This window comes from Cebus imitator, unplaced genomic scaffold (genome assembly GCF_001604975.1).
Source record: "Cebus imitator isolate Cc_AM_T3 unplaced genomic scaffold, Cebus_imitator-1.0 Scaffold395, whole genome shotgun sequence".
In the NCBI taxonomy this organism is placed as follows: domain Eukaryota; kingdom Metazoa; phylum Chordata; class Mammalia; order Primates; family Cebidae; genus Cebus; species Cebus imitator.
The window spans coordinates 999,125-1,014,423 of record NW_016107710.1 but is presented as its reverse complement, the minus strand read 5'-3'; positions in this window follow the sequence as shown (position 1 = coordinate 1,014,423).

Here is a 15,299-nt window from a genome sequence, read left to right as displayed (position 1 = left end):
CTCACAGGACCTATAAAATAATAACAAAAGGGGAAAAAAAGGTATTCAGGAAACAACAAGCAAAATTAATAGAATAGTACCTCATTTCTCAATAGTAACTTGAATGTAAATGGCCTAAACGTTCTGGTTAAAAGGTGCAGAATGTCAGGATAGATAAGAGTTTGCAAAGCAAGTTTCTGCTGTCTTCAAGAGACTCACCTAACACATAAGGACTCACATAAACTTAAAGTAAATGAGTGAAAAAGATATTCCATGCAAATGGACACCAGAAGCGAGAAGGAGTAGCTATTCTTATGTCAGACAAAACAAACGTTAAAGCAACATCAGTTAAAAAAGACAAAGAGGGACATTATATAATGACAAAAGGACTACTCTGACAGGAAAATATCACAATCCTAAATATGTATGTACCTAACATTGAAGCTTCCAAATTTGTAAAACAATTACTACTAGACCTAAGAAATGAAAGAGACAGCAACACAATAATAGTGTGGACTTCAACACTCCACTGACAGCACTAGACAGGTCATGAAGACAGAAGATCAACAAAGAAATATTGAACTGAAACTATACACTAGAACAAATGGACTTAACAGATATTACAGAACATTCTACCCCAACACTGAAGAATATACATTCTATTCATCAGCACATGGAACATTCTCCCATATAGAACATATGAAAGGCCACAAAATAAGCTTCTATACATTTAATATAATTGAAATTATATCAAGTGCTCTCTCAGACCATGGTAAAATTAGAAATCAACTCCAAAACTCAAGACCATGCAAATACATGAAATTAAATAACCTGCTTCTGAATGATCATTGGGTCAACAATAAAATCAAGATGAAAATTTAAAAACCATTTAAACTGAACAATGATAGTGATACAACATGTCAAAACATCTGGGATACAGTAAAGGCAGTGCTAACAGTAAAGTTGATAGCCCTAAATGCCTATGTAAAAATGTCTGAAAGAGAACAGGTAGACAATCTAAGGTCATACCTCAAGAATCTAGAGAAACAAGAACAAACCAAACCCAAACTCAGCAGAAGAAAAGAAGTAACAGCGATCTGAGAACTAAATGAAGTTAAAACAAACAAATGAAAAAATACAAAAGATGAATAAAACACAAGGCTGGTTATTTGAAAAGATAAATAAAATTGATAGAACATTAGTGAGATTAACCGAGAAAAGAAGACAGAAGATCCAAATAAGCTCAATTAGAAATGAAATGGCACATGCAGTAACCAATACCCCAGAAATACCAAAAGATTACTCAAGACTACTATGAACACCTTTATGAGCATAAACAAAAAAACCCAGGGAAGATGAATAAGTTTCTGAAAATATACACCCCTCCTAGATTAAACCAGAAAGATTCTGAACAGATGAATAACAAGCAGTATGATTGAAATGGTAATAAAAAAAATTGCCTACAAAAGTTCAGGACAAGGATTCACAGCTGAATTCTATTAGACACTCAAAGAAGAATTGGTAGTGATCCTACTGATATTACTCCAATAGACAGAGAAAGAGGGATTCCTACTAAATCATTCTCTGAAGCCAGTATTGCCCTAATACCAAAACCAGGAAAGGACATAACAACAAAAGAAAACTGCAGACCAATATCCCTTATGAACATGTAATAGATACAAAAATTCTCAACAAAATACTAGCTAATCAAAACCAACAGCATATCCAAAAGATAATCTACAATGATCAAGTGGGTTTCATATCAGGGATGAGGAGACGGTTTAACTTACAGAAGTCAATAAATGTGATACACCACATAAACAGAATTAAGAACAAAGATCACATGATCATTTCAATAGACACAGAAAAATCCTTTGACAAAATCCAGCATCACTTTATGATTACAATCCTCAGGAAAATTGGCATAGAGGACACATACATTAAGGTAATAAAAGCCATCCATGACAAATCCACGGCCAACATTGTACTGAATGGGGCAAAGTTCAAGGCATTATCCCTGAGAACTGGAACAAGGCAAAGATGCCCACTCTCACCACTTCTATTCACCATAGTACTGGAAGTCCTAGCCAGAGAATTCAGACAAGAGAAATAAATAAAGGGTATCCAAATAAATAAAAAAGAAATTGAACTGTTGCTGTTAACCTATGGTACGATTGTATACCTAGAAAACTCTAAAGATTCATTAAAAAATCTACTGGAAATGATAAATTTAGTAAAGTTTCAGGATCAAGCCATTAATGTACACAAATTAGTATCAATGCTGTACACCAAGAGTCAACAAGGTGAGAATAAAATAAAGAACTCAACCCCTTTCACAATTAGCTGCAAAACAACAACTTAGGAATATGTCTAACCAAGGATATGAAAGACATCTACAAGAAAAGCTACAAAACACTGCTGGAAAAAATCATAGCTCACACAAACAAATGTAAACATATCCCATGCTCATAGATGGGTATAATCAATATTGTCAAAATAACCATACTGCCAAAAACGATCTATAACTTCAATGCAATTCCCATCAAAATACCAACATCATTCTTCCCAGGACTAGAAAGAAAAATCCTAAAATTCATATAGAACAAAAAAGGAGCCTGTATGGCCAAACCAAGACTAAGCACACACACACAAAAAGTGGAGGCATTACATTATCCAGCTTCAAACTATAGTATTATGTCATAGTCACCCAAACAGCATGGTACTTGTATGGACCAATGGAACAGAATAGAGAACCCAGATATAAATCTAAATACTTACAGTAAACTAATCTTTGACAAAGAAAACAAAAATGTAAAGTAGAGAAAGGACACCTTATTCAACAAGTGGTGGTGGGATAACTAGCAAGCGACATGTAAAACGAAACTGGATCCTTATCTATCACCTTATACAAAAATCAACTGGAGATGAATCAAAGACTTAAATTTAAGACATTAAACCATAAAAATTGTAGAAGATAACATTGGAAAAAAACCTGTAGACATTGGCTTAGGCAAATAATTCATGCCCAAGAACCCAAAAGTAAACACAACAAAATTAAAGATAAATAGATGAGACTTAATTAAACTAAAAAGCTTCTTCGCAGCAAAAGAAATAATCAGCACAATAAACACACAACCCACAGATTGTGAGAAAATCTTTCCAAATTTTGCATTGACAAATGATTAATATCCAGAATTTACAAGGAACTCAACCAAATCATCATGAAGAAAAACAAACAATCCCACCAAAGTGGGCTAAGAACATGAAAATTATTCTCAAAATGAGCTATACAAATGGCCAACAAATATATGAAAAAATGCTCAACATCACTAACTATAAGGGAAATTCAAATTAAAGCCACAGTGTGATACTACTTTACTCCTGCAAGAATGACCATAATCAAAAAAAATCAGAAAATAATAGCTGTTGACCTGGATGTGGTGAAAAGGGAACACTCTTACACTGCAGGTGGGAAGGTAAGCTAGTACAACCACTAAGGAAAACAGCGTGCAGATTCTAAAAAACTAAAACATTTGACGCAGCAATCACACTACTGGGTATATACTCAGAGGAAAAGAAGCCATTATGTGAAAAAGATTCCTGCCCACACGTTTACAGCAGCATAATTCACAATGGCAAAATTATGAAACCAGCCTAAATGCCCATCAATTAATGTGTGGATAAAGAAAATATGGTATATTTACCATGGAACACTACTCAGCAATGAAATAATGGCATTGATAGCAATCTGAGTAGAATTGGAGACTATTTTTCTAAGTGAAGTACTCAGGACTGGAAAAACAAACATCATATGTTCTCACTCATAAAGGAGAGCTAAGCTATGAGGATGCAAAGTATAAGAATGATACAATGGACTTTGGGGACACAAAGGAAAGTGTGGGAGGTGGACGATGGATAAAAGACTACACATTGGGTATACTGTACACTGCTTGGGTGATGGGTGCACCAAAATCTCAGAAATCTCCACTAAATAATTTCTCTATGTAACCAAACACCACCTGTTCCCCAGAAACCTACTGAAATAAAGAATAAAACTTAAATAAGAAAATAAATAAATGTCTTCATTGTACATTTATTTATTTTTACTGTCTCTTGACACCAAACTTTCAAACATTCTGTGTTTTCTATGTGGAAGATAATGCTTCCCTTCTTGCTTGATTTACTTTAGACTGTTATCAGTTATTAGCTGAAAGGTTATTACCTCAAGGAAACCATCCTTAATTCTTTTAAGAAACTCTTGCTGTATATTCTCTCCACTTGAACTTTTCACTATAACTTGTCTGTTTAATTTTCTACCTTACTTACTTCACTGACTTTTCTGGGAAAGAAGGAACCTGGTCTAACTTTCCGGCACCTAGCACAGTATATAACACAGAGTGACACTAATAGAGAGTTGCTGAATCCATCAATATATATAATCATAGGTAATAAACAAAATATCACAAAGGTGAAAATACTGCGTATAAATAAACATAAAGATCTGCTGACTTACAGGTACATAAATATGTAATTTAATACAAATGCCCTCTTCTTACGTTACATAGACAATTTACATAGTTTATATTACAATATTGGAACTGAGAATGTAGCTTCTTTTTCATACAGGGAAGTAAATTAGTAAAATTATTTTTGAAATATATTTATATGTAGTTACAATGTTTTGTCACCTTTTACCTAGTAAATCTGCTTTTGAGAATATACTTCAAAAAATAATAAATAAATAATTTTCTTTATGTAGCCAGTTACCGTAATGTATTTATAACAATGAAGAATTGAGATAACTCAAAGATTTAAAAATAAAAGAATATTGAAAAAAGTCACATAGCTAACTCTGTGTAATAAACTGTTATATATGTATAATAATGCAAATTAGCAGGATTATGTATCACCACAGAAAGCTGTGCACAGAAAAATATGTGGACATATAGAAAAATTTGATTATAGCTATACAAAATTTTTACATGTATATTTAAAGCAGTTTAAGAGTGTGCACAAAAGTAAAGGATAATTATTAGGTATGGATGCTCGAATCATTTATTGCTTTTGTCTATATTTCCCAAATACACTGAATTATTTTTACATTTAAAAATATTTCCTTAAGAAAGAAAAGATTATTTTATCTTAAACACTAAAATCTCACTTGATATGAGTGTTCTAAACTTTTAAAAGTGATTATTACTTATATATATGATATAAACCACTAATGATTCTCATCTCCTTGGGAATATCTGTGGTTAACATCTTTAAGTAATATTTACTTAGGCGATCTGGATCACCAGGGTGAGCTTTTTCTTGTTTTTAACATTTCTCTTCTACCACTTTGTGGCATTTTATTTCTTTTAAAATTGATTAGGTTGTAAATGCATGATTTAGGTCATTTTAAATGTGTTACATCTAAAATGTCCATTGGTTTTTAGAGCATTCCTTGGTCACCATGGGGTCATGTTAGATCAATCAGTTCAGGGAATAAAGTTTGCTACACATTAGTGTTCATATATTACAAAATTAATCTCAGTGTTTCCTTCAGCCACCTCCAACTTCTACCTTTTTTTTTCCCCCCTAATCTAATTGCTTTACCAGTTCTTCCTTAGAAGCCCTACCAACTGATATATCACTTTGACCCTCCAGGAAGCAAATAATGAAATGAAGTCAGAGGTAATACCCTATGAAACCTGAAAAGGTCAGGCAGACAAATTGGCCACCTAATGGCACCAGACCACAATGCAGAACAGAAACTTGTGAAAAGAAATAGGAATGAAGTATAACTGTGCAGAAAGAGGCTTAGACTGTAAGAAAGATCTGACAAAGTATCAGCCAAGCCAGCTGAAAAATCCAGAGCAAAACTACCCATCAGAGGAGGACCGTATTGACAATAAAAAAGTCTAAATCACAGTACTCAATCACAGCTGAGATGCTTGGGTTGCCCAGATAAAGCATAATCTTGGCATGAAAGCCAAGGGGAATCCCAAGGCAAAATACATCTAGAGGGTGCCAACTACGTGCACTCTTTATATATATATACGAAAGACAATTTCTTTCTTGAAGCTAGATCCCAGTGGAGCACCTCCTGGTGCCATGCAGTCAGCCCTAGACTTCTGTCCTGTGAGATTTGATACATTGTTTAGATTTGTTCTTCTCCACTGGTGCTTTGCTTAGTATGGTTTTTGGCTCATTCCATAGTTCTCTCTCTCTGGTCTTAGATTCATTGTGCTCAGACTGGTCTCAGAAATTGGTAGTTGCTCTCAATTTACCAGTTTCAGCCGAATAAATACATGTTTATTTTCACAAATGAAGAATGAAACATTGGGATAATAGCATTAACACTTTGGCATAAAATTAAGTGAAATTGGCCACTGATCACCTTTCATGAGAAGCTAAAACTAACATAATAAAAAAAATCCTGACATCCCTGTATGATCTACATATTTCAAACTACTCACTACTCATCACTATATGTTCTTTATCCCAGAGTCCCTATATATCAAAAAATTACACTTTCTATCTACAGCACCAGGGTTGGATGTGTATTTTCTTTAACAAAAAATGAGAGAAAATGATATACTTCTGAAGTTATGTTTTAAAACCTATCGCAGTTTTATTATTAGTCTTAATTTATGCATTTTCCTTTTCCACAAGACTAACCAATAGTAGAAGCTCAGATAGCTATCTGACAAAGACAGTAAAGTAAAATAATCTGAAACAATCCTACAAACAAATACAAAAACAAAAGCAAAAACAAAACAAAGCAACCACAACCCTACACAGTTGCCTCACAATAGATAGAGTGTGAGGCACAAATGAACCTTTGCTCTTTAAGCCATTTAAAGTTTTTACAGTTGTCTGTTACTAAAAAATAACCTAACCTAAGATGGTTGATGCTTTCACTGGTCAATTTCGGAGAGTCAGTGTATGTAGTCTAAATGTCTGTCCTTAGGCTAACTGCTATACCTCCTGTTTTTTATATATAACATAGAATAAGAATAAGCCTTGGTTTTCATGATAAACAAATGATAGACATATAAAGGACTAAGAAGAGTACCTAAAATATAATATATGCTGAATAAATGCTATCTGTTAGCTGTCACAAACAGAATGACTATTAGAACAGCTACTGCTAGTATTACTGCTACTGCTACCATACTACTATAGCTCTATGAGAGACAGTGATTCAATCCCAATTTCTCTCAAGTCTACCACTTGCCAGACTTATGGTCTGAGACAATTTCGTTAAACAATATGACCCTCAGTTTCCCCACATAAATTGCTCTATACCAATGTTTACTTTTTAACATCCATAAAGTACTAACAGCATATCAGGCTCACAGTACTCAGCCCAACTAACTTCCAAATATAGTTTGTAGATCAGCAGTTTTCTTTTTGGTATTAACCTTTAATGGCCCCTATCTGTATTCTGCACCATTTTTTTCTTTCATTTCCTTTTTAACTGGTAAAGATAATCCACATATTGTTAAGCCTTTCAGTTCACCTTTGTACTTTCATAATACTAATGCATTCTTCACTCCAAATAGAACTCCAAATAAATCATGTCAGTTATCAGCATTTCTGCTATAAATGTAACTCTACTAAATTTTATGCTAAGTTAGCAAACACTTAGAAATATCTGAAGTGAATATAAGTTATGGAGTCTCAAGAAACACACCTTGGAAGTTTCTCTTTCTTCTGGCATGTTTTCAGGGGTGAAGGATAATATTATTTTTCATTTTCTTACTAAGAACAATGAAACAAAAGGACAACCTGTGTCTGGAATTCAATAATTCTTATTTCCTCAAATTTTCCATGTCACTCTATTCTTTCTACATGAAACATCTTTTGCCATTTGTTAGTAGCATTAATTTTCACTGCAACCAATTTTCCTGAATTCTGCAAGCAGTTTACATATGCTTTTAGTTACCAAAAAAAGCATATTTTAAAAATATATTTCATTTATCATTGAAAGAAATGAAGTAGAAAGATTTAAGTTAGCTTTACTGCTAAGTTTTTTACATGCTAAATTACCTTCCACTCTTCTCTTTCTGGCCTCCTTGACTTCAATTTCTTAAAATTCAGCCCATGCTCTACACGATGGCAAAGTTATCTTCATAAAAATTAAATTTGATTATTTCACTTCCCGGAGTAAAACTTTCATAGAGTCTCCAAACATTAATAGAGTAAAGGTAAAATTATTCAGAATGATCAATTAGCTAAGCCTTTTTTCCAGAATCCCCATTTTCCTTGGGTTCCTGTGAAGCTACCTATTTCTCTGTTTCTTCTCTAGCCATTCCCCAGTCTCCTTCTTCTAGGCCTATAAAGATGAAATGAATATTTTCCACAATTTTGATCTTTATGTTTTCATTTCTCCTTCTATACCTTCCATAGAGATTTTAACTGCAATCAAACTGTTTTTCATTAATACCCACAAATATTACTTTGAACCCTAAACACTAGCCCAAAGTCCATCGCTGTGCTTTTAATGGTCTGGTCAATACCTCTTAATGAGTGATCTAAAAGCACCTAGATTAATCATGTTTAAATGAAAATTTATTTTTCATCCATCCATTCCCTCGCCTATTAGCCCACATGCATACCACCTCCTCTTTCTGCCTTCTTTGCATCAATCAATGACCCCATCAGTATCTTAATTATTAGGTTGTATAACCACCATAGAACTGTGAAGTCGAAAGAATCTTTATGCAAAATATAAGCCACCCCTCAGGATACATAAATTTTCTCTACAAATTTGACCTCTGGCCAAAGTATCTGTGAACCCTTAGTGATCGTAGGCTGGGTTGTGTGTTTATAGTTTTTCTCAAAAGGAGATTGCTAGTTTTGTCCTGCGGAAGAGTTTAAAAGCCAATATCCTAGATTCATTGTTTTCTCTATTCCTCAACATTTTTTTTTTTACTCATGCACAAATTGTGTCAATCACTTTAATGTTCCTAAAATACAAACTGTGCTTTTTTTTTTCTTTTTGTGCTTTCCTCAACTTGAGCCATACCCATGAATCTCCCCTTGCACTATTGATGCACTTTTTCAAGTATGCAAGAAAAGGATGCTGCCAGTCAACACTGGAGAAAACCATTTGTGGGACAGACAGTGCAGCTCTTAGAATCTGTGCCAAGTTACGTTAGTTTCCTCCTGCCGTTATAACACATTTTGAATAACTTTGTGTCTTAAAACAACACAAATTTATTATCTTTATACTTTTATAGGCCAGCAGTCCTCAAATAAATGTGTGTTTCTTCTAGAGACTCTAGGGGAGAATTTATTACCTTGCCTTCTCCAGCTTTTTGAGGTCACCTACATTCTTTGGCTCATGGCTGCCATCTTCAGAGCCTGCAATGTAGTGTGTAGTATCATCAGATGTCTCAGAGAGCAGCAGAAGGGATCACTACCAGTTGTTTAATTCCTCTTAGAGAAGCTTGATTAAGGACCCTTTCCTTGTAAATGTTGGAACATTTCTGCTAGAAATTTCTGGAACAGGACTTTTGCAATTTTGCCATCTCCTAAAGTTTTATAACCTTGCTATAAGATTCATCATTTTCTCAAGATCTTTCTGAATATTCCCTTGCTATATTAGAAACGTACATATGGTCTCTTCCTCCAGTTCTGAGTAGATAATAATTTCCTCTAGTGTTTTGGTTTGTCTGTTCATTTTAATATTATTCTTATCATCTTCTAACTTTTCTCATGTCTGGGAACAGATTCCTGAATACCAGACTTTTGGCAAACTGCTGACAACTGAAATAGAATAGTAGCTGAACACTCTTTCCTCAGTATTTCCCAATCATTGCATATCATATGCCTCTGCTTGTTTAAACTTTCTTGATGAAATGTTTAATGTCACTCTCTTCTTAGATAATCCTTATGGGTTCACTACAGCCAAATAAATCATATTGTAACTGTCTGCCATTGAACTGAGGATCCTCTAGGATCTATTCTCAAACCTAACAGAATTAACTTTATTTCACCATCCATAATTTATCTCCCATGAGAAGATATCAGAGCTTTTAACTTTCTTCTAGTCAATTTGTTCATATTTTTCATATTAAAAGTAGAATTTGAAAACCATGTGAAATCATTAGTACTAGGTAAGAGTCACTGTTCCTTGGAATCAGTTTCCTCATTAGGTGCAACAATTTAGTTAATGAAGTTTGATACAGTGGCCATAAATAATTGTAAATATTTAGGTGGTCAAATTCTGCTCAAGCAAAATCAGGAACATATATTTATAAGATTAAATATGCAAATCTTCATCAGTTACTCAAGCTCTTTATTGAAACTTTTGTAGACAAGTGAGGGGTCAATGCTGTCATAACATGGTCAATTAATAATTGTCTTCATATTATTTAAATCAATATTTCTAAGACTTATTTACACTCCCATGTTCATTGCAATAGCCAAGATATGGAAGCAACCTAACAGTCCATAGCAGATAAATGAATAAAAAATGTGGTGTTTATTCACAATGAAAATGTCAGCCATTAAAAAGAAGTCCTATCATTTATGACAACATGGATCAACCTGGAGAATATTATGTCAAGTTAAATAAGCCAGGCACAGAAAGACAAATACTGTGCAATCTCACTTTTCTGAGCAATCTAGTAAAGGTGAACTAATAAAAGTAGAGAATAGAATAATATTTACCAGAGGCTGGGGGTGAGGAAGTGGTGATGGAGGGAATGGGGAGTTGTTGATGAAGGAATACAAAATTTCAGATAGGAGGGAAAGGTTTTGAGGCCTATTGCATGGCCAGGTGACTATATTCAATAACAATGTATTGAGAAAAATGGACTTTGAAATGTAAACATTATAAAATGTACACATTATAAACATTCTATTTATATTTACATTGTAAGCAGCAGAAACATATTTCAAAAGAAATGACAAAATTTCAAATGTCTTACCATAAATAATGTTAGGTGAGCGAGGTGATGCCTATGTTGATCAGCTGGATTTCACCATTTCACATTGTATACATATCTCAAAACATCACATTATAACCCATAAATATATACAATTATTATTTGTCAATCAGATAATAGAAATATTAATATATATTTAAGTAGGGAATACATTGCTATCTATATATTATATTTTAATTGTATGTGATATGGTTTGGCTTTGTGTCCACACCCAAATCTCATCTCAAATCTTAATCCTTATGTATGAGGGGACGACCTGGCGGGAGATGATTGGATCATGGGGGTGGTTTTTCTCTTGCCATTTTCTTCATAGTGAGTGAGTTCTCATGAAATCTGATGGTTTAAAAGTGTCTAACAGTTCTGCCTCTTTCTCACTCTCTCTGCTGCTTTGCTGTGGTAAGATGTGCTTGCTTCCCCTTCACCTTCTGCCGAGAATGTACATTTCTTGAGACTTCCCCAACCAAGTGGAACTGTGAGTAAATTAAATCTCTTTCCTTTATAAATTCCACAATCTCAGGTATTTTTTTTTATAGCACTGTGAGAACAGACTAATACAGAAAATTGGTACTGGTAGAGGTGGGGAACTACTACAAAAATACTTGAAAATGTGGAAGCGACTTTGGAACTGTGTAATGGGCAGAGGTTGGAACAGTTTGGAGGGCTCACAAGAAAACAGGAAGATGTGGGAACTTTCGGAATACCCTTGAGACAAGTTGAATGGTTCTGCTGAAAATGCTGATTATGATATGGACAATAAAGTCTAGGCTGAGTTGGTCTCAGATGAAGACAAGGAATTTATTTGGAACTGGATAAAGGTCACTTGATATGCTTTAGAAAAGAGACTGGCAGCATTTTGCCCCTAACCGTAGGCATCTGTGGAATGTTGAGCTGAGAGAGATGATTTAGAGTATCTGGCAGAAAAAATTTCTAATCAGCAAAGCTTTTAAGATGTGTCCTAACTTGTTTTGAAAGAATGCAGTCATATGCATTCACAAAGAGATTATATGAAATTGGAACTTATGTTTAAAAGGGAAAGTTTTTCTCTTGTAAATTTAAGTTCCTTATAGATTGCTGGTTATTGTCAGATGCATGGTTTGCAAAAAATTTCTTCCATTCTGTAGATTGTCTGTTTAATCTGTGGATACTTTCTTGTGCTTTTAAATTTAATCAGATACAATTTGCATTTTTGCTTTTGTTACAATTGCTTTAGGTGTCTTTGTCATGAAATCTTGCCAGTTCTTTTGTCCAGGAAGATCCTGCTTAGATTGTCTTCCAGGGATTTTATAGTTTTAAGGTTTACATTTATAGGTTTTATTTCATCTTAAGTTAATTTTTGTATATGTTCTAAGGAAGCGGTGCAATTTCAATCTTCTGCATATGGCTAGCCAGTTATCTCAGCATCATTTATTGAATAGGGAGTCTTTTTTCTGTTGCTTGTTTTTGTCAGCTTTGTCAAAGATCAGATGCTCACAGTTATGCAGCCTTGTTTCTGGGCTCTCTATTCAGTTCCATTTGTCTATGCACCTGTTTTTGTACTGGTAGTATGCTGTTCTGGTTATTGGGGCCACGTAGTATAGTTTGAAGTTGGGTAACATGATGCCTCCAGTTTTGTTCTTTTTGCTTAGAATTGCCTTGGCTGTTTGGGGTTTAAGTTCCATATGAATTTTAAAATTGATTTTTCTAGCCCTGTAAAGAATGCAATTAGTAGTTTGATAGGAATAGCACTGAATCTGTAAATTACTTTGGGAAATATGTCCATTTTAATAAAATTGATTCTACCTATCCATGAGCATGAGATGTTTGTTTCTTCAATTATTTATGTCTTCTCTGATTTCTTTGGGCAGTGTTTTGTAATTCTCATTGTAGAGATCTTTCACCTCACCGGTTAACTAGGGAGGTGATAATACTCTTAGGAACTCTATTCTTTTTGTGGCAATTTTAAATTGGATTACCCTCCTGATTGGGCTTTTAGCTTGGCTGTTGTTAGTATATAGGGATGGCAGTGATTTTTGTGCATTGATTTTGTATCTGGAAACTTTTCTAAAGTTGTTTATCAGCTGAAGAAACTTTTGGGCTGAGACTATGGTGTTTTCTATATGTAGAATAATGTCATCTGCAAACAGGGATAGTTTGATTTCCTCTCTGCCTATTTGTATTCCTTTTATTTTTTTTCTCTTGCCTGATTGCTCTGGGTAGGACTCCCAATACTGTGTTATATAGGAGTGGGGAGAGATGGTATCCTTGTCTTGTACCAGTTTTGCCCATTCAGAATGATGTTGGCTGTGGGTCTGTCATAGATAGATGGTTCTTATTATTTTGAGGTATGTTCCTTCAATACCTAGTTTATCGATAGTTTTTAACATGAAGAAATGTTAAATTTTGTCAAAAGCCTTTTCTGCATTTATTGAGATAATCATGTGGTTTTCATCTTTAGTTCTCTTTATGTGAAGAAACATATTTATTGACTTGCATATGTTGAACCAACCTTGCATCCCAGGAATAAAACCTACATGATTATGGCGGATTAGCTTTTTAATGTGCTGCTGGATTGTGTTTGCAAGTATTTTGTTGAGAATTTTGCATCAATGTTCATCAAAAATATTGGCCTGACATTTTGTTTTTTTGTTGTATCTCTGCCAGGTTTTGATATTGGGATGATGTTGGTGCTGGTCGCATAGAATGAGTTGGAAAGAAGTTTCTCCTCTCAATGTTTTGGAATAGTTCCAGTAGAAATGGTACCAGCCCGTTGTAAAGCTGGTAGAATTTGGCTTTGAATCCATCAAGTTCTGTTTTTGTTTGTTTGTTTGTTTGTTTGTTTGCTTTGTAGGTTTTATAGTTTGTGTCCATAGAGGTGTTTGCAGTAGCATCTTATGGTTATTTTTGTTTCTTTGCAGTCAGTGGTAACAACCTCTTTGTCATTACTAATGGTGTTTTTTTTAATCTTTCTTTTCTTCTTTATTGTTCTAGTTAGCAGTCTATTTATCTCATTATTTTAAAAAAACAAAAACAAAAACAAAACAAAGAAAAACAACTCCTGGGTCATTGATCTTTTGGATGGGTTTTTGTGTCTCAATTTCCTTCAGTTCAGCTCTAAGTTTGGTTATTTCTTGTCTTCTGCTAGCTTTGGATTTGATTTGTTCTTGCTTCTCCAGTTCTTTCAGCTGTGATGTTAGGTTGGTAATTCAAGACCTCTCTCTCTCTCTCTCTCTTTTTTTTTTTTTTTTTTTTTTTTTTTTTGATGTGGTTGTATAATGCTATGAATTTCTCTCTTAATGCTGCCTTAGCTGTGTCTCAGAGATTCTGCTATGTTGCATCTTTTCTCTCATTAGTTTCTTCATTTTGGACTTAATTTCATTATTTACCCAAAAGTCATTTAAGAACATGTTGCTCAGTTTCCATGTAATTGCATGGCTTTGAGACGTTTTCTTAGTCTTCTATGTTTATTTTTTATTTTTTTTAATTGCATTTTAGGTTTTGGGGTACATGTGAAGAACATGCAAGATTGTTGCATAGCTAAACACATGGCAGTGTGATTTGCTGCCTTCCTCCCCATCACCTATATTTGGCATCTCTCCCCATGCTCTCTCTCCCCAACTCCCCACCCTCCACTGTCCCTCCCCTAGTTACCCCCAACAGACCCCAGTGTGTGATGCTTCCCTCACTGTGTCCATGTGCTCTCATTGTTCAACACCCACCTATGAGTGAGAACATGCAGTGTTTGATTTTCTGTTCTTGTGTCAGTTTGCTGAAATGATGGTTTCCAGGTTCATTCATGTCCCTGCAAAGGACACAAACTCATTGTTTTTTATGGCTGCATAGTATTCCATGGCATATATGTGCCATATTTTCCTTGTCCAGTCTATCATCGATGGGCATGCTCTGGTCTGATAGTGTGTTTGGTATGATTTCAGCTCTTGTACATTTGCGGTGGATTGTTTTATGTCTAATTATGTGGTCAACTTTAGAGTATGTGACAAGAAGAAAAATATATTCTACTGTTTTGGAGTGGGGAATTCTGTAGAGGTCTATCATTTATCTATTTGATCCAATATTGAGTTCAGGACCTGAATATCTTTGTAAATTTTCTGCCTTAATAATCTATCTAATACTCTCAGTGAAGTGTTGAAGTCTTTCACTATTATTGTGCATGAGTCTATATCTTTTTGTAGGTCTCTTAGAACTTGCTTAATAAATTTGGGTGCTCCTGTGTTTGGTGCATATGTATTTAGGATACTTAGGTCTCCCTGTTATATTGAACCCTCTATCATTATGTAATGTACTTTTTGTCTTTTTTTTTTTTTTTTTAATCCTTCTGGTTTTAAAGTCTGTTTTGTCTCAAATTAAGAGTGCAAATCCTGTTCTTTTGTTTTTCATTTG